The sequence below is a fragment of the Jaculus jaculus genome, chromosome 9 (assembly GCF_020740685.1).
Source record: "Jaculus jaculus isolate mJacJac1 chromosome 9, mJacJac1.mat.Y.cur, whole genome shotgun sequence".
In the NCBI taxonomy this organism is placed as follows: Eukaryota; Metazoa; Chordata; class Mammalia; order Rodentia; family Dipodidae; genus Jaculus; species Jaculus jaculus.
In genome coordinates, this window is record NC_059110.1 from 50,226,786 (window position 1) to 50,251,643 (window position 24,858).

The window sequence follows — 24,858 nt, forward strand, 5'->3', positions numbered from 1 at the left end:
GACATACTATAAAAGCATATACTCCATAAAGTATGAAAATCTGAAAGAAATGGATGATTTCCTTGATTTATATGACCTACCTAAATTAAATCAAAATGAGATTATTCACTTAAATAGACGTATAAAAAACATGGAGATCCGAACAGTTATCAATAATCTCCCAACTAAAAAAAGCCCAGGCCCAGATGGATTCACTGCTGAATTTTACCAGACCTTTAAGGAAGAGCTACCACCATTACTTCTTAAGCTTTTCCAGGAAATAGAAAAAGAAGGAATTCTACCAAACTCCTTCTATAGGCCAGCATCACCCTGATACCAAAACCAGGCAAAGATAGAACAAAAAAAGAAAATTACAGACCAATCTCTCTCAAGAACATAGATGCAAAAATTCTCAACAAAATATTGGCAAACAGAATACAAGAGTATATCAAAAAGATCATTCACCCTGACCAAGTAGGCTTTATCCCAGAGATGCAGGGATGGTTCAATATATACAAATCTATAAATGTAATACATTATATAAATGGATTGAAGGACAAAAATCACATGATCATCTCATTAGACGCACAGAAAGCATTAGAAAAAATCCAACATCCCTTCATGATAAAAGTCCTACAGAGACTGGGAATAGAAGGAACATATCTTAATATAATAAAAGCTATTTATGACAAGCCTACAGCCAACATATTACTAAATGGAGTAAAACTGGAAGCTTTTCCACTAAAATCAGGAACAAGACAAGGGTGTCCACTGTCCCCACTTTTATTTAATATTGTTTTGGAAGTCTTAGCCATAACAATAAGGCAAGAGACACACATAAAAGGGATACAAATTGGAAAGGAAGAAATCAAGTTATCATTATTTGCAGACGACAGGATTCTATACATAAAGGACCCTAAAAACTCTACTAACAAACTGTTAGAGCTTATAAAAACCTACAGCCATGTAGCAGGATACAAAATAAATACACAGAAATCAGTAGCCTTCATATATGCTAACAACAAACACACAGAGGATGAAATCAGAGAATCACTCCCATTCACAATTGCATCAAAAAAAAAGAATAAATAAAGTACCTTGGAATAAACCTAACCAAGGAAGTAAAGAATCTCTACAATGAGAACTTTAAAACATTCAAGCGAGAAATTGCAGAAGACAGTAGAAAGTGGAGAAACATCCCCTGTTCCTGGATTGGAAGAATCAATATTGTGAAAATGGCAATCTTACCAAAAGCAATCTACACATTTAATGCAATCCCTATCAAAATTCCAAAAGCATTCTTCATGGAAATAGAAAAAACAATCCAAAAATTCATTTGGAATCACAAAAAACCTCGAATATCTAAAATAATACTGAGCAACTGAAAGGCCCAAGAATTCAGAAGCCCAGAAATACTATCACGCTCCAAAGGGAGCTTAAGCGGGCCCCTGCATACCTCAAACTCCAGGCTTTACTCTCTGTTGAAAGCAAGTAAAGAATCCCTCTTCTCATTATATCAGAGCCCGCTCCTAATATAAAACTAGGTAAAAAGGGCATGAGATAGCCTTCAAGGATGGGAAATGAGTAATGAAGTAAACCACTTATTTGGTTTCTGTAAATAGCGTGCACCATAAGCCTTAATAGCCCACACTGTAAGCCTTAGTAGCCTGCACCATAAGCTGTAGCAGCCTGCCTCAGACCACCAAGGTCATAGGAGACTGATACCACACTCTGCTACTCCCACCCAAAGACCTGCGCAAATGCTGACCACCAAGGTCATAAGAGACTGGTTGGTCCACGAGGGGCTTGAACAAATTAAACTAATTGGCTTAGAAACTATGGAGTGGCACAAACTGACTGGCTCGTACCCCGCAGGCTCCTGATATTAAAAAAATGATTGGTCTAATGCACAGGCTTTGTTAGAAACCCTATAAAAACTGTCCCGTTCCTGCATTCGGGGCTCTGCAGTCCTCTACCCCTGTGCGGTGTACGACTGTGGGCCCCAGCACGCTTGTAAGAAAATCCTCTTGCAGTTTGCATCAAGACTGCTTCTCGTGAGTGATTTGGGGTGTCACCATATCTGGGCAGAGCGTGGGGTCCTCGTTTTGGGGGTCTTACACAACAAAAATAAGGCTGGTGGTATCACCATACCTGATTTTCACCTATACTACAGAGCCATAGTAACAACAACAGCATGGTACTGGCACAAAAACAGACATGTAGATCAGTGGAACATAATTGAGTACCCAGATGTAAGACCATGTAGCTATAGACACCTGATATTCGATAAAAATGCCAAAAATACTCATTGGAGAAAAGACATCCTCTTCAGCCAATGGTGTTGGGAAAACTGGATATATATCTGCAGAAGGATGAAAATAGATTCTTCTCTCTTGCCATGCACAAGAATTAAGTCCAAATGGATTAAAGACCTTAAGACCAGACCTGAAACTCTGAAACTGCTAGAGGAAAAAGTAGGGGAAACCCTTCAATATATTGGTCTTGGCAAAGACTTTCTGAATACAACCCCAATTGCTCAGGCAATAAAACCACAGATTAATCACTAGGACCTCAAGAAATTACAAAGATTTTGCACTGCAAAGGACACAGTGAGAAAAGCAAAGAGGCAACCTACAGAATGGGAAAAAATCTTCGCCAGCTATATATCTGATAGAGGATTAATATCTAGGATATACAAAGAACTCAAAAAGTTAAATAATAAGGAGTCAAACAAGCCAATCAAAAAATGGGCTATGGAACTAAATAGAGAATTCTCAAAGGAAGAAATACGAATGGCATATAAGCACCTAAGAAAATGTTCTACATCACTAGTCATCAGGGAAATGCAGATTAAAACTACATTGAGATTCCATCTCACTCCTGTCACATTGGCCACCATCATGAAAACAAATGAACATAAATGCTGGCGGGGATGTGGAAAAGAGGAACCCTTCTACACTGCTGGTGGGAATGCAATCTGGTCCAGCCATTGTGGAAATCAGTGTGGAGGTTCCTAAAACAGCTAAAGATTGATCTACCATATGACCCAGCTATAGCACTCCTAGGCATATATCCTAAGGACTCATCTCATTTCCTTAGAAGTACATGCTCAACCATGTTTATTGCTGCTCAATTTATAACAGCTGGGAAATGGAACCAGCCTAGATGTCCATCAACAGATGAGTGGATAATGAAGATGTGGCACATTTATACAATGGAGTTCTACTCAGCGGTAAAGAAAAAATGAAGTTATGAAATTTGCAGAAAAATGGATGGGCCTGGAAAGTATTATACTAAGTGAGGTAACCCAGGCCCAGAAAGCCAAGCGCCACATGTTCTCTCTCATATGTGGATCCTAGCTACAGATGACTATGCTTCTGTGTGAGAATGAAAATACTTAGTAGTAGAGGCCAGTAAGTTAAAAAGGAGACATAAAGGGAAGAGAAAGGAAGGGAGGAGGGTAATTAATAGGTTGATATTGTATATATGTAAGTACAATGATTGTGATGCGGAGGTAATATGATGGAGAATAGAATTTCAAAGGAGAAAGTGTGGGGGGAGGGAGGGAATTAACATGGGATTTTTTTTTATAATCATGGAAAATGCTAATAAAAATAAAAAATTAAAAATAAAAATCATTCTCTTAAATCTGAAATTGCCATGTCTTAGGTTAATTTGTAGATATGAACTCTGGGTTGGGGTTCCAGGAAGCACCCAGAACCCCAATTTCCCCATTACAGTGTCTGTAAGTGGTTTTAGGTTAATAATGACAATGATAGTGAAAGAGATAGCAGGGCCCTTCCACCTAGATGTGCCAGGGATTGAAACCCCACCACCACCCACCCACACACACACACAAAACCTCAGCTGCAAATTGCTTTCCCACTTGATTTTTGATAGCTGTCACTGTCATGGAAACAAGGGAACTAGAGATCACATCTTTTGGCTAGCTTTCAGTTACCTTTCTCAGTTTGGCCATTTCTCTCTCCTGATTGGTCACCATGATTTTCAACTCTTTTGCCTTCCCTTAACTAATCAGGACCACCTGGGCCTACACAAACCCCTGTGTATAATCTCCCTGACTCTGGCTCATTTGACTTGTCACTGCATATTCTGGGTTTGGGGCCAGATGCTGAATCCATTTGTGCTAGGGCTGTTTGACCACTCCTGTCTCAAACATTCCTCCCTACCCCCAGCCAATTGAGCTTGTGTGCTGAACCTGCTTCTGCCTCTGAGATCTACCAGAGCTGATCGCAGTAATCAAACCTACATTTTTTGTGTCTGTACTCCCTCCTGCCTCAGAGAGAGACCTATAGTTTCCAGCTTCTACTCTGATGGGATCCATTGCTCCAGGAGGTCCAGGCTCCCATTTCAACAAAACCATTCTTGGCTAGTATTACAAGGCCTTCCAAGAGCTTGGCATGTCAACACTGCAATTGCTATCCTGCCACCAAGAATTCAGAGTTTTTACTTATTTTTTTTTCCTTTTGAGTTGTGCTTCCCTGTGAATAAAGCCCTCTTTGTTTACCCTTCACTGCCTGTCCACGCCATTCCTCATGGTAGAGAGACAAGAATCTGGAAGAACTGACTATAGCTTTTGTGAGCAAGAGTGCAGGGAAATGGTTAAAGATTTGACTCAATACTAATATTTTTCCATCAGAGAGTTTTGGTCAGCAATGAATAAAATGAATAGGGATTGTAAAATAAAATTATAAAATAAAATGAATAGGATTATAGGAGGGATATTACTGTTAGGATTGTTTACTTTTATTGAATGTGAATTAAGAGACATTAATAGTAGAGTTCTATATTCCAAATACTCTGCCAGTAGCCCACCATAGAGATTCATGTGGGTATTAAACATTTTATGTACCCTGAAGTTTTCTTTATAGACTTGGTTTATAGAAGCATTTTAGGTTTCTATGGGGCTAGAGAGATGGCTTATTGGCTAAGCGTTTGCCTGTGAAACCTATGGTCCCTGGTTGGAGGCTCAATTCCCCAGGACACATGTAAGCCAGTGCACAAGTTGGTTCATGCATCTGGAGTTCGTTTGCAGTGGCTGGAGGCCCTGGCATACCCATTCTCTCCCTCCCTCCCTCCATCTCTCTCTTTCTCTCTCTCAAATAAATAAATAAAAATAAACAAAAAACAGTTTAAAAATTTATTAACTCTTTCTACTTCTGAATATAGTTTCCCTATTATACTATCTTGTATTATAGTATAGTACATTTCAAATAATTGGTGAGCTAATATTGATTTAAAAAAATTTCTGTTGTTTATTTTTATTTGTTTGAGAGTGACAGACAGAGAAAGAAAGGCAGAGAGAGAGAGAATGGGCACATCAGCGCCTCCAGCCCCTGTAAACGAACTCCAGATGCGTGTGCCCCTTGTGCATCTGGCTAACATGGGTCCTGGGGAATCGAGCCTCGAACTGGGGTCCTTAGGCTTCACAGGCAAGCGCTTAACAGCTAAGCCATCTCTCTAGCCCAATATTGATTTTTTTTTTTTTTTTTTTTTTTTTGGTTTTTCGAGGTAGGGTCTCACTCTGGTCCAGGCTGACCTGGAATTCACTCTGTCATCTCAGGGTGGCCTTGAACTCATGGTGATCCTCCTACCTCTGCCTCCCGAGTGCTGGGATTAAAGGCGTGCGCCACCACGCCCGGCCAATATTGATTTTTTTAACTGAAGTCCATAGTTTATCATAATGCTTATTTTTGAACAATTCTGAGCTATGAAAAAATGTGAATTGTGTGTTATGTTAACAATTCTATGAGTTGTAAAAAAGCATATTGCATTCATTTTATATTTGTATGGGTCATAAGGCTCCTCATTTGTAAAATTACACTTTTGCAGATATAGGAAATGAAATATTTCACAATGTTCATGTTGAAAAGATGCTTTCAATTTTTACTCAACATTAAACACATTAAAATGAAATAAATTTGCAGAATTCTGATCTATATTCACAGCATAGCAGTCTCCTATGAAAGCATTAGTTCCTGTAACTAGAAGTTGTGGAAAATACATAGTGTATATGCTACTGAGTTGGGTTTTAGAAAAGCAATGGTTTTCTGTGCTATTGGCCTCCACAGTGTTTGAAGTGATTTGACTTACAATTGAAAGGAAAATAGCATAGGAATATTGTTTTCAGTAGAGTATTATACACTATTTTGAACATATTCTTCCAGGTTGGGTGGTCTATACTTGCATTGCCTTTGAGCTATGTTATATTGAAATATTATACAAAATATTTATCTTTAATTCTCTTCTATGTGCCACTTCCTCTTTCTTTCTTCTGAGCTTCTTGGCAACCTCTAATCTTTAAACTATCTCCATAGTATTTATTACTTTCCCTAAGTATAATAATGTTGGAATTTATAGTTGTAGATGAATTTTTAACTTATTTGGGTAAGCCTAGGCGTATGATTGTTAGATTGTATTGCAAAATTAGCTCCAGTTTTATAAGAAACTGTACACTGTTCTCCTTTACATTCCCATCACTGATGAGTGAGTTGCCTTAGATCCTTATCAGCACTTGATGTTGTCAGTGCTTGATATTTTAAGCATTCCAATAGATGTGCTGTGATATTTCATTGCTGATTGAATTTGAAATTCCCTGAAGACATTGATGCTCAGCATCCTTTCATATACTATATGTATTTGCTATTTTCATCTTTGTAACAATGCAATTATAAGATACATTTATTTCAGATCTTTTCCCCAGTTTTTTTTAAATCCTTTGTTGTTTGCTGAATTTTTGGAATTCTTTGCGTGTTTGTGTGCCAGACCAGATATACAGCAGATAATTATTCCTGTTCTTTTTTGAGAGCTAAAAAGGGAGAAAAGATTTTTACAGATGGAAATGTCTTATTCGTTATTCAAATGATCTACTTTTGTCTTGAAAGCTAGGAAAACTCATTTAAAATATCATCCAGTAATGATGTAGATCTAATGACAGATCAGACTCAGGCTCATAAGAAGAAAGGTATAGCTATAACTTCTTTTAAGTGAAAGACTGGTAGGACAACATTAGGCAGAATCTCTTTGTCTGATGCTATCAGTTTCACAGAGTAGATAAGATGAGAGCAAGAAGATAGACAAGGAAAGATCAAGAGACAAGTGGCGATTCCTTGTGTTTAGGATCCAGAATGTGCTGTTTTTAGCAGTCGGGTTTTTTGTTTTTTTTTTTTTCACTGTGCCTCAGAGTGTTGTCTTGGGGGCAAGAGAGTGCCTTAGGACACCTGGGGATCAAGCCTTATGTGACGTCTCTCCCCTGCCCCAGAAAAGCCATGTACTACTCCATCTGACCCAGGAACAGGGTATAAGGGATTCTTATATTTGGTGCCTGTGGCACTCATTAAACACTATATGAATTCCCCCCTCCCCCAAAATAGATTAATCAAGATGTCATACAATCAAAGAATATAGTTGAGGAAAACAGTAGTTATCAAGATTTACCCACAATGTTTTAGATGAATCTTTTGTGAGCCCCCAAAATTTCAGCAGCAAGGAGACTGAGACACAGCTCCACATAGTCATCTTGGACTGCCTGAAGAGTCCCCCTATACTTTTAGGGACCTCAACCCAGGTTGTTTCTAGGATTAATGGAATTCCAGGAAGAGCCAGTATCAAACATACTTGAAAAATTTTAGGGACTTAAGTAGGAGGGTTAGGCAAAGGAAGGGGTACTCAGATGCAGAGTGAAAGCATACCTGAGAATATGGGTGTTGAGTCTGTTAGGAGAGAGTTTTAGCTTACAAATAGCAATATTTTATTTGATACCAGATTTTGTTATGCTTGGAGAGAGCAGGAGACAAGGGCAAAGAAAGGAGAGGAAATGAAAATAGGTTCTGTACAGTTTATCTTTATTTTCAAATTTTCTTAATCTTACTCATTTTGAATATGTCCTTTTAATTTACAGGTTCTAGAATTCTTATTGATTAGTTTGTAAATTACCAGTTTAATTATTTTTTAGATGTTTAAAATTCTTAATTAAAGTAGACTGCCCATGATGATTTTCTTTTTAGAACAAAAAATAATTGTCTAGGACTTTAGCATTTCAAAAAATTAAAAAATAATAAAATAAACCCCAATTTAGGATTAAATGTTCCCCATTGTGGGAAATGTAAACCCACTTTATTTTTAGTTAGGTGTTCTCACTTTTTCCCAAATACTTGCAAGTTAACACAAGTTTCATACCAGCTGGAGTACCAAACAGTAGTTTTTCCTCAAACATTTCCTCCCTTTTTTGGAGGAATGGTAAGAGAAAAAAAAATGCTTAATGTTCACAGAGACAAACTGAACACAATAGTCAGAAACCAAAATGTTCTCAAAGATCTGCATGCAAACAACAAACGGAACAGGTCAAAACCAGAATTTAAAGCAAACAAACAAAATCGATACCTTAAAACAAATATTGTGAGAGAAAACCAAGAAAAGCATCCAACAACAAAACAAACAACAACAAAAAAGTATCCTAAAACCAGCTCAGAATAAACAAGTGGAGCATCTACCAAATCAAAGGGGGGTCCAAGCCCCAGAATGAACTTACCAATTTGCACTTAAGGAGACAACATAAGATGGTTGTACACAAGGGGCCCATGTTGGTAACCTTGGCTCTGACCAGCTAAGTGGAAGTGGCTTGTCCTTCGGGCCCCACATTGGGCACTGTAAGTACTGACCCCCCAAAGTCACAACTCTCACTTCAAAGGAGAGAAGAGATAGTAGCTAGGAAACACAGATTTACTTTACTCCAAATTTTATGTTCTAATGTGTTCACAATTTCATGAGAGTTTTATAGAGAACAAAATAATGTCATTAATTGAGGTAGTTTTAAAAATATATTGGGTGAACATCAGGTAGGCAGGTTAAAAAAAAAAAAGCAGAGAAATCTCGACCATAGGTCTCAGATGCTATCTGATGACATTTTTAGTCCTTGGGTAGTGGAAGCTCAAGGTCTGTTTTTAGATTCCAAAAAGGATTACACATGGTCAACTGGATGTTAGTTAGTTAGTTAGGATGTTAGTTGCCAGGATGTTAGTTCAGACACAGAGTTGGGCAATAAATGCCTATTAAGGGGGTTACAGGTAGCCCAAGGTAATTTGGCTCGGACTTGTAGCATTCCATCTCTCTGTGATCACAGGAGCTTTATCAGTCCATTCAGCTTTGCTGGAAGTAGGTGTACCAGATACAGCTGTTTTCTGGGAACATTAGTTCTTAGCTCAAACAGAGAGAATGTTATGTCCTGCTAATCTTTAGTCCTCACCTGGGAAATGTGACACCAGAGAGACCAAAATTGACCTCTACCCTCAAAGAACATAACTGACTTAAGGTATTATGGTACATAAAAAAGAATTACAGACCACCACACTTTTGTGATCAATTGAGGGTCCTTTTTATTAAACTTGTGACTGAGAACTGGTCTAAGAGACAAAAAGAAATTAAAAACTATATTTCTAAGCTTAAGATGTTAAATAAAATATCTAGGTCAAAAGTTACTAAGTTCCTGAATAAGATATATTTTAAAAAAAGGTTACTAAATTTTACAATCCAAAATTCAAATTTTGCTGAAATGATTTTGCTTTTAGTAATGTTTACAAAATGTCTAATTCTGTTTCCAACAATAGTTTTTTTGGGTATTACCATGCTTTTACTAATGCACACTAAAAGGTTTACAAAAGTTTTAAATTTATATGTTTTTCATTAGAGTAAGCCTTTATTTTGTTTGCTAAATAACCTCTACTTGTACACTTACAACTCTCTCTGTCTGTCACTCTCAAATAAATAAGTAAATAATTTTTAAATAAGTTTTTAATCTAATAAATGAAGGCTTATCTAAATGGGGAAGCATATGAACTTAGCATTTAGATGTAATTTAACCATAGCCTACTATGGCAATACATAGGTTTCATTAGCAAAAGGATGATACATTAAAGCCTTGTAAGTTATTTTGGCAAAAACAGAATATTTAAGAAACCTTGCTCTGTGTATATGTATATGTATATGTATATGTATATGTATATGTATATGTATATGTATATGTATATGTATATGTATGTGTATATGTATATACATACACATGTATATGTTTGTATATATATATGTATGTATATATTATATATGTATGTATGTGTGTGTATGTATATGTGTGTGTATGTGTATATACATACACATGTATATGTTTGTATATATATGTATGTATATATTATATATGTATGTATGTGTGTGTATGTATATGTGTGTGTATGTGTATATATATATATATATGTGTGTGTGTGTGTGTATATATATATATATATATATATATATATATATATATATATATATGGTCCAGTCTCACACAAGTAAAACCATCAACTCGCAGACTGTGAGGTAAAGTTTTATTGAGTAAAAAAGAAAGAAAAGAAAAAGAAAAAAGTCTGGTATTCCAGGTCTGCACCCCAGAATCTCAAGAGTGAAGCCCCAAATTGTTCTGAGTGTCATCTTTGATTGGAAATAACCACATGATGTTTACAGGAAAAAAAAAAAAAACAATATGGGAGTTAAACCAGAAATCACAGTTTACGTGTGACAGTTATAGCCATAAAAGTAATCTTAAACATAGTGGGGAATTCTGTGCATCTTAGAAGATGAAAAAAAGGAACTTGTAAACAGGTGTGTTGGTCAGTTACAGGAAGTGTGTGAGGTAGATCTGTGACCAGAAGTGTCCAGCTTATCTGCCCTTAAGGAGTTTGCTCAACAATGCCAGCCTGGGTAATGCCACTCAGACCAGCAGAGCCTCTTGTTTATCTACCATCCCCATCTGCTTAAACAAGTGTTCCATTCCATTCTTTTATGTGCTCCTACAAGGAAGTATTTTTATTTAAACTAGGTATAAAGAAATGTAGAGAAATATAATGTTTTTCTCACTTTACATTTCCCCCTCTGACATGGCACTGAGTTGAATGTTTGACTTGTGAGGGATAAAGTCTAGCGTTTGTTCAGTTTCAGTTAGGGAATATTATGTCTAAAATACAATAAGCTTAACAGAACTATATATATTTAAAACATTAATAATGCAGGGTCCTATGGTAAGGCCAAAGAGTAGTAGTATCAGGGGGCCAGCAGTAGAACAGATAAGGGAAGTTCATCATGGAGACCAATTAAACATAAACTGAAATCAATTATTATTTTACCTAAAACCACACATAGGCCTCCTTGTTTTATAAAAAGTAAGTCCAATCCTCTTTTATTTTGTCCCCTTTACTTTCACAGCCACTGGAGTGGTTAGGATGACCTGGTGGGGGCCCTTTCAACGTTCCAATATGTCCCAATACAGTGTCTCTTGATCCAAGCTTTATCACTGGGCTGAAAGGGATGGGGGCAAACACAGTGTGTCTGAAAAACAGCCTTGACTGCCAGAACAATGGACTCCTGGACTCTTTGTCAAGACTTGGATAGAACAGAAGAAGCCTTTCATTAGTAAAGTCAGTTATCGGTTCAAGACCCATTCATGGCAGGATGGGGGGTAGTTCATACATAATTTTAAGTGGAGTAATTCCTTTTACATATGGGGTACACCTTTCCCTTAACAGGGCAAAGGGAAGGAATCCCATCCATCCTTTGCTGGTCTCTAGGGTTAATTTAAAGTCTCCTTCAAGGTCCGATTTATTCTTTCTATCTGTCCTGAACTTTGTGGATGATAGACACAATGTAATTTCCAATTAATCCCCAACATCTTAGTCAATTTCTTAGAGATTTTTGACACAATGGTAGGCCCATTATCTGATCCTATCTTGAGTGGAAACCCATAGCAGGGAATTATTTCCTCTAACAATTTCTTAACTTACTATTTGGGCTCTCTCAGTCTTGGTTGGGAAAGATTTTTTTTATATATCCTTAAAAGGTATCAACATAAACAAGTAAATATCTATATCCATATTGATCTGACTTTACCTCTGTGAAATTAACTTCTCAATATCTATCTGGCTCTGTTTTCCATTTTTTCATCCCCCCTGGAGGCATTTGTCTGTTGGCAGGCCTTGGGTGGTGATGCCTTTGATGATTGAGTCCATTTCCTTATTAGCTCAGCTAGTTTGTTGCTTACTAAGTGAATTCCTTCATGTAGTTGCTTAGCCAGTTTCCACCCTAGGGCTTGGGGCAGCAACAGTCGTCCATTCTCCAGTTGGTACCATCCTCTAGGGTCTATTTCTTTAACAGAAGAGAGATGAGCTATAGGTACTGTCCTGTGTATGTTGGTCACTCAGGAAGTGTGGGTGCCGGGAGGGTGACCAGACATTCTGATGGATGCTGAGAGGCAGCACTCTTCGATTTTAGGTCTGCCAGTCTGTTCCCTCTTGTTTCTGTGGTATCCCCTTTCTGATGACCCAGACAATGGATTATAGTCATTTTAGTAGGCACTGAAATGGCAGCCAATAAGTCCAGAATTTTATATTTTCTTAATTTTTAATGTCTTTACCTTCTGCTGTTAATAGCCCTCTCTCTTACATGTGCCATGGCAAAAGCATAACAGCTATCTGTGTAGACATTCAGTCTTGTCTTTTCCCAGCATCAGAGCCTTGGTCAGTGCTATTAGTTCAGCTTTCTGAGCCAATGTACCCCAAGTTAGGGCCTCAGCCCACAGGGTTTCTTCCAAAGTCACCATAGGCACACTTGCATATCTGATTCTGTCCACAACAAAGCTGTTGACATCATAATACATCACCAGATCAGCCTCGGGCCAAGCCACATCTGTCAGGTCCAGGTGGAGTCCATGGAAGGCGGAGGTGATCTCTAGTTAGTCATGCAGAGGGGTTGATGTCTCATCAGTTTCTGGCAGCAGGGAGACTGGATTCAAAGCCTCAGTTTGGCAAAACTGTATCCTTGATTGATTTCAAAGAAAGGCCTGGGCTAGAGGGATGGCTTAGTGGTTAAGGCATTTGCCTGCAAAGCTGAAGGATCCAGGTTCAATTCCCCAGGACCCACATTAGCCAGATGCACAAGGCCCTGGCACACCCATCCCCCCTCTCTCTTTCCCTCTTTCTCTGTCAAATAAATAAAATATTTAAAAAAAAAAAAGAAAGGCCTGATAGTGTGTTATGTGAGAGTTGGAGAGTCACCAGTACAGGGGCTTTTTAAAAGAGTCTCTATCACATGTGGGACCATAATTGATAAAGTACAGCCCAAGTTAATTTGTCAGCATCCTCTGTCAGAATAGCAGCAGCTGCAATAGCCCAGAGACAAGGGGGCCAACCAGCAGCTACTGGGTCTAGCTTCTTAGACAAGTAGGCCACTGGGCAATGCCATGGCCCCAGACTTTGAGTTAGGACCCCCCTGTCTGTCCCCTTCTTTTCATCCATGTACAAGTGGAAGGGTTTGGCTAAGTCTGGAAGTGCAAGGATAAGGGCTAATGTCAGGGCTGTCTTCAGTTCTTGGAATGTTTGTTTTCCATTTTCAGCCTAAGTAAAATCCATTATTATTATTATTATTATTATTATTATTATTATTATTATTGTCATCTAGTGGCCTCATATAGCAGCTTGGATAATTCAACAATCTTGGGATTCAAATTCTGCAATACCCTAGAGCTCCAAGGAATTCTTGACTCTGTCTCTTAGTAAGGATTTGAGTAATGGCCTGAATCCTAGAGGCCAACAGCATACTTTTACCTCCTTGGAGTTTGTACCCTAAGTAGATTGTCTGATTTATATACAGTTGAGCCTTTCTGGCTGATACGCAATAATATATATATATTATTGTTGTTGTTTGTTTGTTTGTTTTTTTGAGGTAGGTTCTTACTCTAGCTCAGGCTGATCTGGAATTCACTCTGTATTCTCAGGGTGGCCTAGAACTCATAGTGATCCTCCCAAATGCTGGGATTAAAGGCATGCACCATCACACTCAGCCCAGATGTTTTAAGTTGTCCAGAAGATGGCAGAGAGGCATTCCTCCACCATTTCTGCAGCTGAGAGAAGGTCGTCCACATATTGTAGGAGAGTGGTTTTAGGTGCTTCTTTGTGATGGCCTAGCCTCATCAAAGAGGGTGGGGGAGTTTTTAAATCCCTGTGGGAGCCTAGTCCAGGTTAGTTGCCCACTGGTGCCTTGTTCCAAGTCTGTCCATTTAAATGCAAAAAATGGGTTGACTTTTCTTTGCCAATAGGATACTAAAGAAAGCATCTTTTAGGTCCAGCACATTATATATTTGCCTTTTAGGTGGAGTCATACTGAGCTAAGTATAAGGGCTGTCTCATGGGGCATTGTGCCTTCTGGAAGGTAGCCACCATAACCTTAGCCATTTTGTAGCCTATCTTCTAGAGTGTCTCTAATATATATATATAATATATGTGTAATATAATCTATATTATATATAATATAATAATATAATGTATAATAATATATTATATATTATATTAATATATAATAAAACATAAAAATGTATAATATATGATAATACAATATAATATAATAATATACTGGCAGCAATCTCTGTTAACTCTGAAAGATGTTTACCCTCAAAGCCTTTTATTTTCTTAATCTTTCTAATATCTGGTGTGGACTGAGTTATACAAGCAATGTTAACAGTTTGCCTATTTTCAGGGGCCTCAGGATCTATGGGGTTGGGGGCATGTCCTATATGCTTTTGAAGCAGCAGGGGATTCTGTGGGCCCTTGGGTCATTTCATTCACTTTAGACAAATTTGTAGGGCACCAAATGAATGGCTGCTTGGAGACCACCCATCAGAGTCTGGTGAAAGAGGTTAAAGGATGCCCTACCTTCAGCAGTGTTGGGATCCCAGTCCAGGTGTGTGGAAGGGAAGAACTCTTCAATAACATTAGGGTTCTCTGTGAGGTAGCCGTCAGCTCCCAACAGTAGTTTTTTGGCTTCCTTTCAGATTTTCTCATGTTCCTCTGTGGTGAAGAGGGTCTGTAAGACTTGCTGACAGTCTTCCCATGAGGGCTGATGGGATAGAAGACTATTTAGAGAAAGGATATCAGAGAACCTGCTTTAAAACAGATTTAGGTTTAGTAATAAGAATGGGGGTTCTGGGGAACCTAAATTAGGCCTTTAGGCTTCCCAGATAAGCACTTTAACCATTAAGCCAACATTTATTTGATCTATTGTTTTTAATCATCTGTTTGTATTCTTCTTCTTCTTCTTCTTCTTTTTTTTTTTTTTCAAGATAGGGTCTCACACTAGTCCAGGCTGACCTGGAATTCACTACTATGTAGTATCAGGGTGGCCTTGAACTCACGGCGATCCTCCTACCTCTGCCTCTCTGGTGCTGGGATTAAAGGCATGCGCCCCACGCCCGGCTCATCTGTTTGTATTCTGATATACATTTTAGGTAAGTCTGATGTTTGTCTTATGTAAGGAGTTTGTAACTTGATCAAGTACCTTGACTCGGTTTACCTATTTAACTTTTTGTCTACTGAGAAATTTTATCTAACAAATGTGACTTTAGGTGTTCCAAAGAGACGAACTATAAAAAGAAAAAAAGTTTTATGTCATTTGTCATTCCCTTTTCCTTATCAGAGACAATTGGCCATTTCATCTCTGAACAGGGTCAGGGGGACACATGGCTTAAAGTTGCTTTGGGTCAAAAGGGGGTATCATCCCTTTTTCCAGAGTCCAGCTTGCCACGACTTTAATCAGCCTATATTAGTAAGCAAGAGCAAAAGCAAATGGTAGAGCAAGAGCAGAGAGCTAAGCATCCTGACATTCCTATTCCTTGTCTTACTCTGAAGTTTGTTTGTTTTTTAATCTAGGAAATTTCTTATGTTCATTTGTAATACATAAAGTGATAGGGTCTTGCCTATGTCTAACCTGGTTAGACCTCTAAAGAATATGAATTACATCTGTGCTTATGACTTTGTCACCCACCTAGCATAGGACATCACCTGAATTTGCACTAAGTCTATGTCCCTATGTAAAACTTTTAGAGCATCCTTGCAAGTCTGTAACTTCAGGATGGTATTTAGGTTTAGCCTGAAAATTAGCCTGATGTTTCTTCTAAAAGGAAATTAATCTTGGGCAAAATTCGGGGTTTTTTTTTTTTTTTAGATCTTTTACATTCTTTCTACATACACACATCTTTGTCCACATACTTTAACATTCTGATCTAAGTTTCACTCAAAAATGCTTTTTAACAAGTATTCTACGTCCAACATTAAAAAGTACCTTCCCAGTTCCATCAACAATCTCATCTTAGCCCATAATTAACCATCTTTATTTGTAAGACTATAAATGAAAACTACACCAAATTGATTAATCTTATTACCCACTGACAAAGAAGCAAGTAGTCTGGCTTGAAAGAGTTAATCATCTTGTTATTGAAAATTTGTAGAGAAAAAGCCTTCCTTAGTATTTACGTCACCAAAAAATATCTTCCTGACAACCAGACTTGCTTTATAATACCAATATATATATATACCTTCAGCTTTTATATAACCAATTGATTTGAGATAGCTTCTATTAATAAACTCCACAAAATATACTATCTATGAATAGAGGCAAATATGACAACCATTTTGGGGATAATCTTTATCAATACCTCTAACACATTTGGAAATGTTTTCCTTAGGAGTAACTAAGGCATATATTTGTTTCTATTTTGAGACAGGCTGGCCTAGAACTCAGGCCAGTTGCCTCCTCATATTAAATAACAGGACATTATAATCCTTTAAATACCTGGCAAATTATGAGTCATCACTTCAGAAAGAACTTTGTTGTTTTTAATAATCCTTTATGTAAATTGAAGTTGACCTAGAACATAAACTCAGTTATTATATTTATGAGCTCATGTAACAAAATATGTATTTATTTACATAAAATTTTAGCTAGCCATAAGCTTTAGTTAAATCTGACTTTTAAAAACAAAAAACCAAAAACCTTGAAATAAATCAAATGTCAACAAAAACTTTAGGAGAGACCTGTTGGACTATTTGGATTAATAAAGAAACCAAAATGTGTTAATAAACAATGTCTTATTTGTCTCAAGCCTGAACAAAAGAGGAAGTACCAGGCATAGTTCAAATTAAAATTATGTACTTATTTTTATCAAGCAACTTAAAAGTTACATGGTTTAAAATGTGGAGTCAGGTTATCATATTGGAACCTCCGGTCTCAGCCTCCCAAGTAGCTAGGATAATATGCTTAGCTCATTTTATTGTTTATCTTTCTTTCCCTGGAGAGCTTTAAAGTGCTTTTTAACCAGTCTTAAAGGAGATTTTTCAGCAGAATGATTTTTAACCCATATCTTCAAAAGAGGACAAGACAAACAAACACAACACCAAACACAAACATGCTAGCAATAATAGCTTTCCTGACACTGCCATGCAGCTGCCAAACAAAAACTGAACCAGAAACAGACCTATGTTTGAAATCTCTGAACAGAGCCAGAGACAGTGATCCCTTGTCCAGGAGAATTAATGCTGCATCCAGCTTCTTTCTTGGACCCAGAAAAGCACTCAAAACCAGAAAACCAGGGCTGGAGAGATGGCTTAGCGGTTAAGCGCTTGCCTGTGAAGCCTAAGGACCCCGGTTCAAGGCTCGGTTCCCCAGGTCCCACGTTAGCCAGATGCACAAGGGGGCGCACGCGTCTGGAGTTCGTTTGCAGTGGCTGGAAGCGCTGGCGCGCCCATTCTCTCTCTCTTCCTCTATCTGTCTTTCTCTCTGTGTCTGTCGCTCTCAAATAAATAAATAAAATAAAAAAAAAAAAACCAGAAAACCGGAAAAATCAGAAAAAAAGGAAAAGTGAAAAGAAGAGTGGAAAAAGCACCTCCAGAGGTTTCTTACACAATAAAGGGGGGGGGGGGGCACAGTCCTAAGCAAGAGTTCCCCATCAATGGCTTGCTACCAACTCCAAAACTAGGAACATGCAGATGGATGGGATATGGTTCTTGGGCTAAGATTAGGGGTCTTTCCCAAGTTTAATCACCCCAGAGTTGGGAATGGAAGAATTGAAATGTGGGTCCAGGGTGAGCCCCCAAAATGTTATGGGGTCTAGTGTCACACAAACAAGTAAGACTGTCAACAGAATGTGAGGCAAAGTTTTATTGGGTAAAAAATAAAGATAAGAAAAAGAAGAAAGTCTGGTATATCAGGTCTACACCCCAGAATCTCAAAGTGCAGTACCAAATTGTTCTGAGTGTCAGCTTTGATTGGAAATAACCACATGATGTTTATAGGGAAAACAAAACAAAACAAAGCAGGATGGGAGTTAAACCATAAACCACAATTTACATGTGACAGTTACAGCCATAAAAACAATCTTAAACATAGTGGGGAATTTTGTGCATCTTAGAAGAGGAAAAAATGGAACTTGTAAACAGGTGTGTTAGTCAGTTATAGGAAGAGCCTGGGGGGGTGTGAGGTAGGCAGGTGACCCAAAGTCTCCAGCTTATCTTCCCTTAAGGAGTTTGCTAAACAATGCAGGCCTGGGCATCCTGTTTACCTGCCATTAGCAGAGCCTCCTGTTTATTTATCATCCCCATCTGCTTAAACAAATGTTTCATTCCATTCTTTTATGAGCTCCTGCAAGGAAGTGACTTCTATTTTTCTCTAAGCTAGGTATAAAGAAATGTAGAAAATATAACATTTTGCTTACTTTACAATGTCATCTCTAGAAAGGAGAGTTTAAAGCTAATTTAAAATAACAACTAAATCAGGCTGTTGTTGGGCCCTGAATGGCCCAGGTATATGAGGCCTAGTGGAACTTCCTGAGTCTAGCTAAAGTTTGGCAACCTGTCTCTGGCCAGCTAGGACTCAGCAAGATGCCTAATGGCTTCTTGACTGCCACCTCTGTGCGGCAAATAGTCACAGTTTACTATTGGCCCTTACCTCTCCCCCCATCCTAAAGTCCCGCCTTCATCCCCCAACATTATATAGGCAACTGCCCATAGTAATAAAACAAGTTCCTGTGAGTGACTGCTTCCACAAGACTCAGTGTAGTTTTTCTCTGGTGACTAGGAGAGATTCTGGGTCGTATGACACCCACCCTCCTTCTCAACCCCTTGGGAGGAACCAGCAGGCCTGGTCCTTCCTCAGCACTACCTGCCCACCAGCAGAGCCCGGCATCTGGCGCCCAACGTGGGGCTCTGGGAACCTGGCAGACTAGTGCCCCATGAGAGGCATTCGTTGAGGAGGTCAATCGGTGTGCAGATGAGCATACCCTCATGAATTATGAGGCAGTCTTCATATTTACTGAGGAATGAACTGAGATGAACCTGACCATGTGGATGTTAATCTGTCGGACACTTTGTTTTGGAGAAAAAGGCATAGACTTGGTGCTTACAACTGAAGGTGTCTTCTGGAGTGGTAAGCCAAATTTTATGGGCTATTCTGATGAGAGTCTGAGAATACTAAGTAAAGTCAGCATTAAACTTTGAGGCTTGGCTTATGAGCTTTCTAAGGGGAAGGAAAGACTACAGGGGACTCTGTTGGAACTGGGCTACTGGAATAAGGGCTGGTTGTGTCCTGCTGCCCAGGCCCAGAGAGTTTAATCAAGGTTAACTTTGTAATGGACTGATGTGCTTGGCTAGAGATATTAGACTGAGAGATTTAAGAATTTTTGTTTTTTTGTTTTGGTGCTTCAAGGTGGAGTTTCACTCTAGTCCAAGCTGACCTGGAATTCCCTATGGAGTTTCAGGGTGGCCTAAAAGTCATGGTAATCCTCCTACCTCTGCCTCCTAAGTGCTAGGATTAAAGGTGTGCACCACCATTCCTGGCTGAGACTTAAGATTTTAAGCCTCAAACAAGTTAAAATTACAGGTACTGAGACTAATTTTAGGTTACTGAATCTGCTATTGTCAAACACATTAACAATCTTAAAGGAAGATGGTCCAATTGCTTTACCATGGAAAGGATGCCTGAGGGAAGAATATCAAAAATACAAACACTTTTGGATGGTGGTTCAGTTTACATTGTTTTAGTCTCTCCTTGCTATGCCTTATAACAGTAAAAAATGTTTACTTTGTGCCTTTATATGTTAGAAGTGTTTAACTTGTTTAATTTTACAGGTCATAATATCTTAAATTGGTCAAGACTGTGGGGACCTTTAAAATTGAATTGAGTACAATTTATAACATATGATAGTTATAAATCTATTGGGAGCCAGGGGTGGAATTTGGTAATTTAAATAGATGGCCCCCCTCCTGGCAGCTTGTGCCTGACCCTCCTGTACTGGGAATTGGCAGGCAATCCACCTCCTGGGAGACGGCCACGTGGCCCCCTTGGACTGACCAAGGTGGGGTCAGGGGAGAATTCTGCCCTCTCGTGGTGACTGGGCTCACTGACCTTTTCCCACCCCTACTTGGCATCGGCACATGCTGGGAAAAAATCTAAACATGCCAGTAGTCATATGCTATAAGGTTTCACCACTCTTGGGCTGCCTGATCAAATTAAAACAGATAATGGCCCCTGCTTTGTAAGCAAGGACTTTGTAGATTTTCTCCGGACCTGGAAAAGCTCACATTCCACAGGCATTCCATACAACCCCCAGGGCCAGGCTATTGTTAAAAGATATAATCAAACTCTCAAGTCTCAATTACAAAAACAAAAGGGGGAATCCTTACCCCCACATGACCAGCTAAAAAAAAAAAGGCATATTTACCCTAAATATTCTAAATTTTTCTAGCAATTTATAATGTGTGATAGTTATAAATCAATTGAGAGCTAGGGGCAAAATGTGGTAATTTAAATAAATGGCCCCCAATATATTTAATTGTTTATCTTAAGATGTGATGGTGGGTTTCAGATTTCAATCTAAAGATATACAAAGTGTGCCTAGCAGGAGTTCCTAAAGTGTGTTGTGACATTTGGCTTCAGGCTTGTACTTTTAATGTCTAGCTATCCTTCATACTCACAGCTTTAAAGTAGCTCCTGAAAAAGTTCAAACTATACCTCCCTTTAAGATCTTGGGCTTTATTCTTCCCCTAGATACATTTTCACCTGTTAGACGCTCTATATACTAGGGTTGAAAGTTAAAACTTGTTTGGAGTGTCATGTAGATTTTCAATGAATTTGTGATACTTCTAAAAAATATAATAACAATCAATAGCATTGGGAAAAAGCATTTAAGAGATATTTAGCACAGCGATAATATTTCCTTAGATCTGATTCGGTTACATTCAGAGATTTTGTCTTTACAAAATAATCATCTTATTTTTGATGCAGCTAAAGCTGCTGATGATTTAATATATACTTTTAAGTCTGCCTTGCCTAGATTGAATTCTCTCACTTCTTAGATAGGAAGCTTTGCTACTATAGGTGTTTGTCTTTTGCTGATTCTGTGTCTGCTATCCTTACTCATTAAACGCCATTTAAGATCCTTTATGGATATCGGTACAGAAATACACGGAATACAGGTACAGACCTAACCCCAGCTTCCTGAGACATTATCTTAAAGCCCCTACAGAGGCTGGTAGTCAAAGACGGGTAAGATTCTCTTGAGTTAGGTCAACCTAAGACAGGGCATGAATGATGGAATTCGTGTACTGATGATGGGTAAGGCCTAAATATCATAGAGGACAACCTAAGATAGACACAGTCTTTCTACACCAAGGCCCAGAAGGGCTCAGTTCATAAAAAATAATAAATAAACAAGGGTAAATTGTCTAAAGCCATTTGGCTGGCCTTGTATCCATAGCTCTGGGCCATTTGACAGCAAGACTTTAACACCTACATGTAAACAAGATTATACACATTCAGTGTTACTGGCCATTCCTTAAGATTTATGTTTGTATTGCTGGGGTCAAAGGGTTTGTTTGTTTCCCAACCTTTGTATTGAGAAGTAATTAAAGTACAGAAACTCTGTAACAGAAAGGAGTTTTTTTGATAGAAACTTATATGAAGCTCATGGAATTTTTGTCCATGGAAAAACTTTATATAAAAAAAAAAGGCCCATTTGGGTACCAGCGAGAGACCTAAAATATGTGTCCCAACAAGGGGACACTAACAATCACTTCTCTAGGGAGTGTCCCACCCTGAGGACTGTTCCTAAAATGGTCCTTCACCCTGCTAAACTAAATAATTCCCTCCTTTGTGGAAGATTGCTGGCTTTGCCTCCGATCTGGGTCTCTCTGGCTAATTACAGTACAGTTGTCCATACGACCTTAAAAAATTGCTCAGCCGCCTTTCCCATCCCCATCCAGCTTTTCCCAATGTTTCCTCTGGGCATTTGGGCCCCGCCTTCCCTAATAATTCCAGTATAGATGTGAGATACATTCATCCTTTTTTAACACAACTGAGCCCAGTGCTCAACGCTGCCTGCATTCTGGAATGGATTATGCTTGTGGAGGAAGGATGGCCTATGACTTTCTGCCCACCAGATGGATGGGCCTTTGTGCCCCAGCCACCTTAATCACAGATGTAGATATCATTCCTGGAACTGAGGCCCTCCCTATGCCCTCTTTTGATTATATCGGAGGGAGACCTATCTCCAACAACTGCTAGATTCCTTGGCTGAGGTAGTCCTACAAAACAGGAGAGGACTAGACCTACTAAGGGCCAAAAAGGGAGGCGTATGTTTGTTTTTACAGGAAAAATGCCACTTTTACACCAATAAATCGGGAATTGTCCAAGACAAAATGAAGAGGTTCCAGGAAGACTTGGAGAGGAGGCAGTGGGACCTCCAGGACAACCTGCTGCAGATGGGCTTACATGACTTCTTACCCTACCTTCTCCCTCTACTTGGGCCCCTCCCCCTTCTTCTCCTTCTCCTTCTCCTCACTGTTGGGCCTTGTGTAATTAATAAGATTACACAATTTATTCACCAATGGCTACAGGCAATAAAACTTCATCAGGTCGAGATACATTATCACAGGCTGGCAACTCAGAAATTAACTTCCTCAGATGACCCACTGCCACCTCCTCTGCCCTCCATGTGACCAATGACGGTAAGATCCCCAGAGGGAGACAACCTAAGACAGGGGCCATGGAGACTAATGTTTCTATGAAAACAAAAGGGGGTGATGTTGGGCTCTGAAAGGCCCAGGCATGAGGCCTGGTGGAACTTCCTGAGCTTAGCTAAAGTTTGGCAACCTGTCTCTGGCCAGCTAGGACTCAGCAAGATGCCTAATGGCTTCTTGCCTGCCACCTCTGTGTGGCAGTTGAAATTCCATTTCAATAGTCACAGTTTACTATTGGCCCTTACTTCTCCACCCCACCCCCATCCTAAAATCCCTGCCTTCATCCCCAACATTATATAGGCAACTGCTCATAGCAATAAAGTGAGTTCCTGTGAGTTCCTGCTTCCACAAGACTCAGTGTGGTTTTTCTCCACTGACTAGGAGAGATGCTGGGTCATATGACACTCACCCTCCTTCTCAACCCCTTGGGAGGAACCAGCAGGTCTGGTCCTTCCTCAGTACTACCTGCCTGAAGGCAGAGCCCAGCAGGATGTCTTACAGTTTTTCCACAATAAGCTATTGGGAGATAAAAAAATAAAAGACTTATGCCTACAGAGAAAGTTCTCTACCAAGTACTTCTAACTCCTATGCTACAGAATTTCAAGGGATGGACTCTCAGGTTCATATTTCCCTCTTCAAACATCTAAGCATCCACAGGGACTTCAGAAATGCTGGGTGACACTAATCTTCAATTTCATCAGCAATTAAATAAGTCCAAGTAACTAAACATCTCTAACTTTTATTTTATATTTTTAAATCATTTTACATTTAAACTTTTTTTAAAATTGTCTAAGATATTTAAATTTTTCTTTGGTATACTTTAAGTGGCAAACATAATTCTAATGTTGGTTTTAATGCAGCTACAAATAAGATCAAATAAGATCAAATAAGATCAAGTTCTTTCATTTAGCATGTGTTTGTCATAATTGTTTGCTTGTCTAAACTGCAATATTTGCGTCAAGATTTTACATTTAAAAGAATTCAAGTTGTTCTCATTATTCAATGTAATGTAGCTACAAAACAAATGTCTAACTTTAAATTGACAAAGATTTTCTCTAACCTTCTTAAGAAAAACTTAATCCAAAATTTTAGAGCAAAAATAAATTTTTTTCTATATGTATTCCAAATATATATTATTTAAATGTAATCAATTAAATTACTATTCAAACTGACAATTTTAATGTAAGTTTAATTTCCTTTACTCATAGAAGTACCTAAAGACTTGGGTTAACTCTTTGTATCTAAATTATACAAAAGGCATCAATCTCTAATAATATTCATACAATATTGTTTTATAACTCGAGAGTTTATGATTCTTCTTTTAATTATTTTTTATTTTATTACATATGGACATATTTGGTATATAAACAACACACTTTGGTAGCATCCTTTACCTCTTCCCTGACCCTTTTCTGAAGAGGCCTTCCTTATTGGGGGATTCAAGTCAGCCCCATGGGATTGTGGGTCATGCATTATGGGGGGAAGAGTGGGCGAAAGGGGATGTCTTTGTGCAAAATGTGTGAACTTGTGGCTCTAAAAATCTTTGTACCCCCTCTTCCATAAAATTCTCTAAGCCATGCTCAGAGCATTTTAACTCTACTTCAGTGATGGGCACTTAGGAGCCTCTGGATCTCTAGTTAGGTAGGTGATAAATATCCTCAGTGTCTATCTCCTTCACCCTTGTGCTGGTATCAGATTCACTAAGAAAGCAGCACCCTTGCTCATTTACCCAATTGCTCTGTGGTTTTAGCTGGGGCTGGACTGAAGGGCAATGGGTTATTTATCTCCTCAGGTATAGCTCCTCTCTGAAAAAAAGAAGCAGATTCTCCAATGGAGAGTGAAGTCAGCACCAGTTAAATGGGATAACCATTATTAATTTAGAGAGAATTACAAGGGTGTATACCATCTTATACCCTAGAGTAGTGGGTGCTTGACAATGGAAAGCAGATTCATTGTCTGGATATGATTCTGACCTGTTTCCCAGTTCCAGATATGG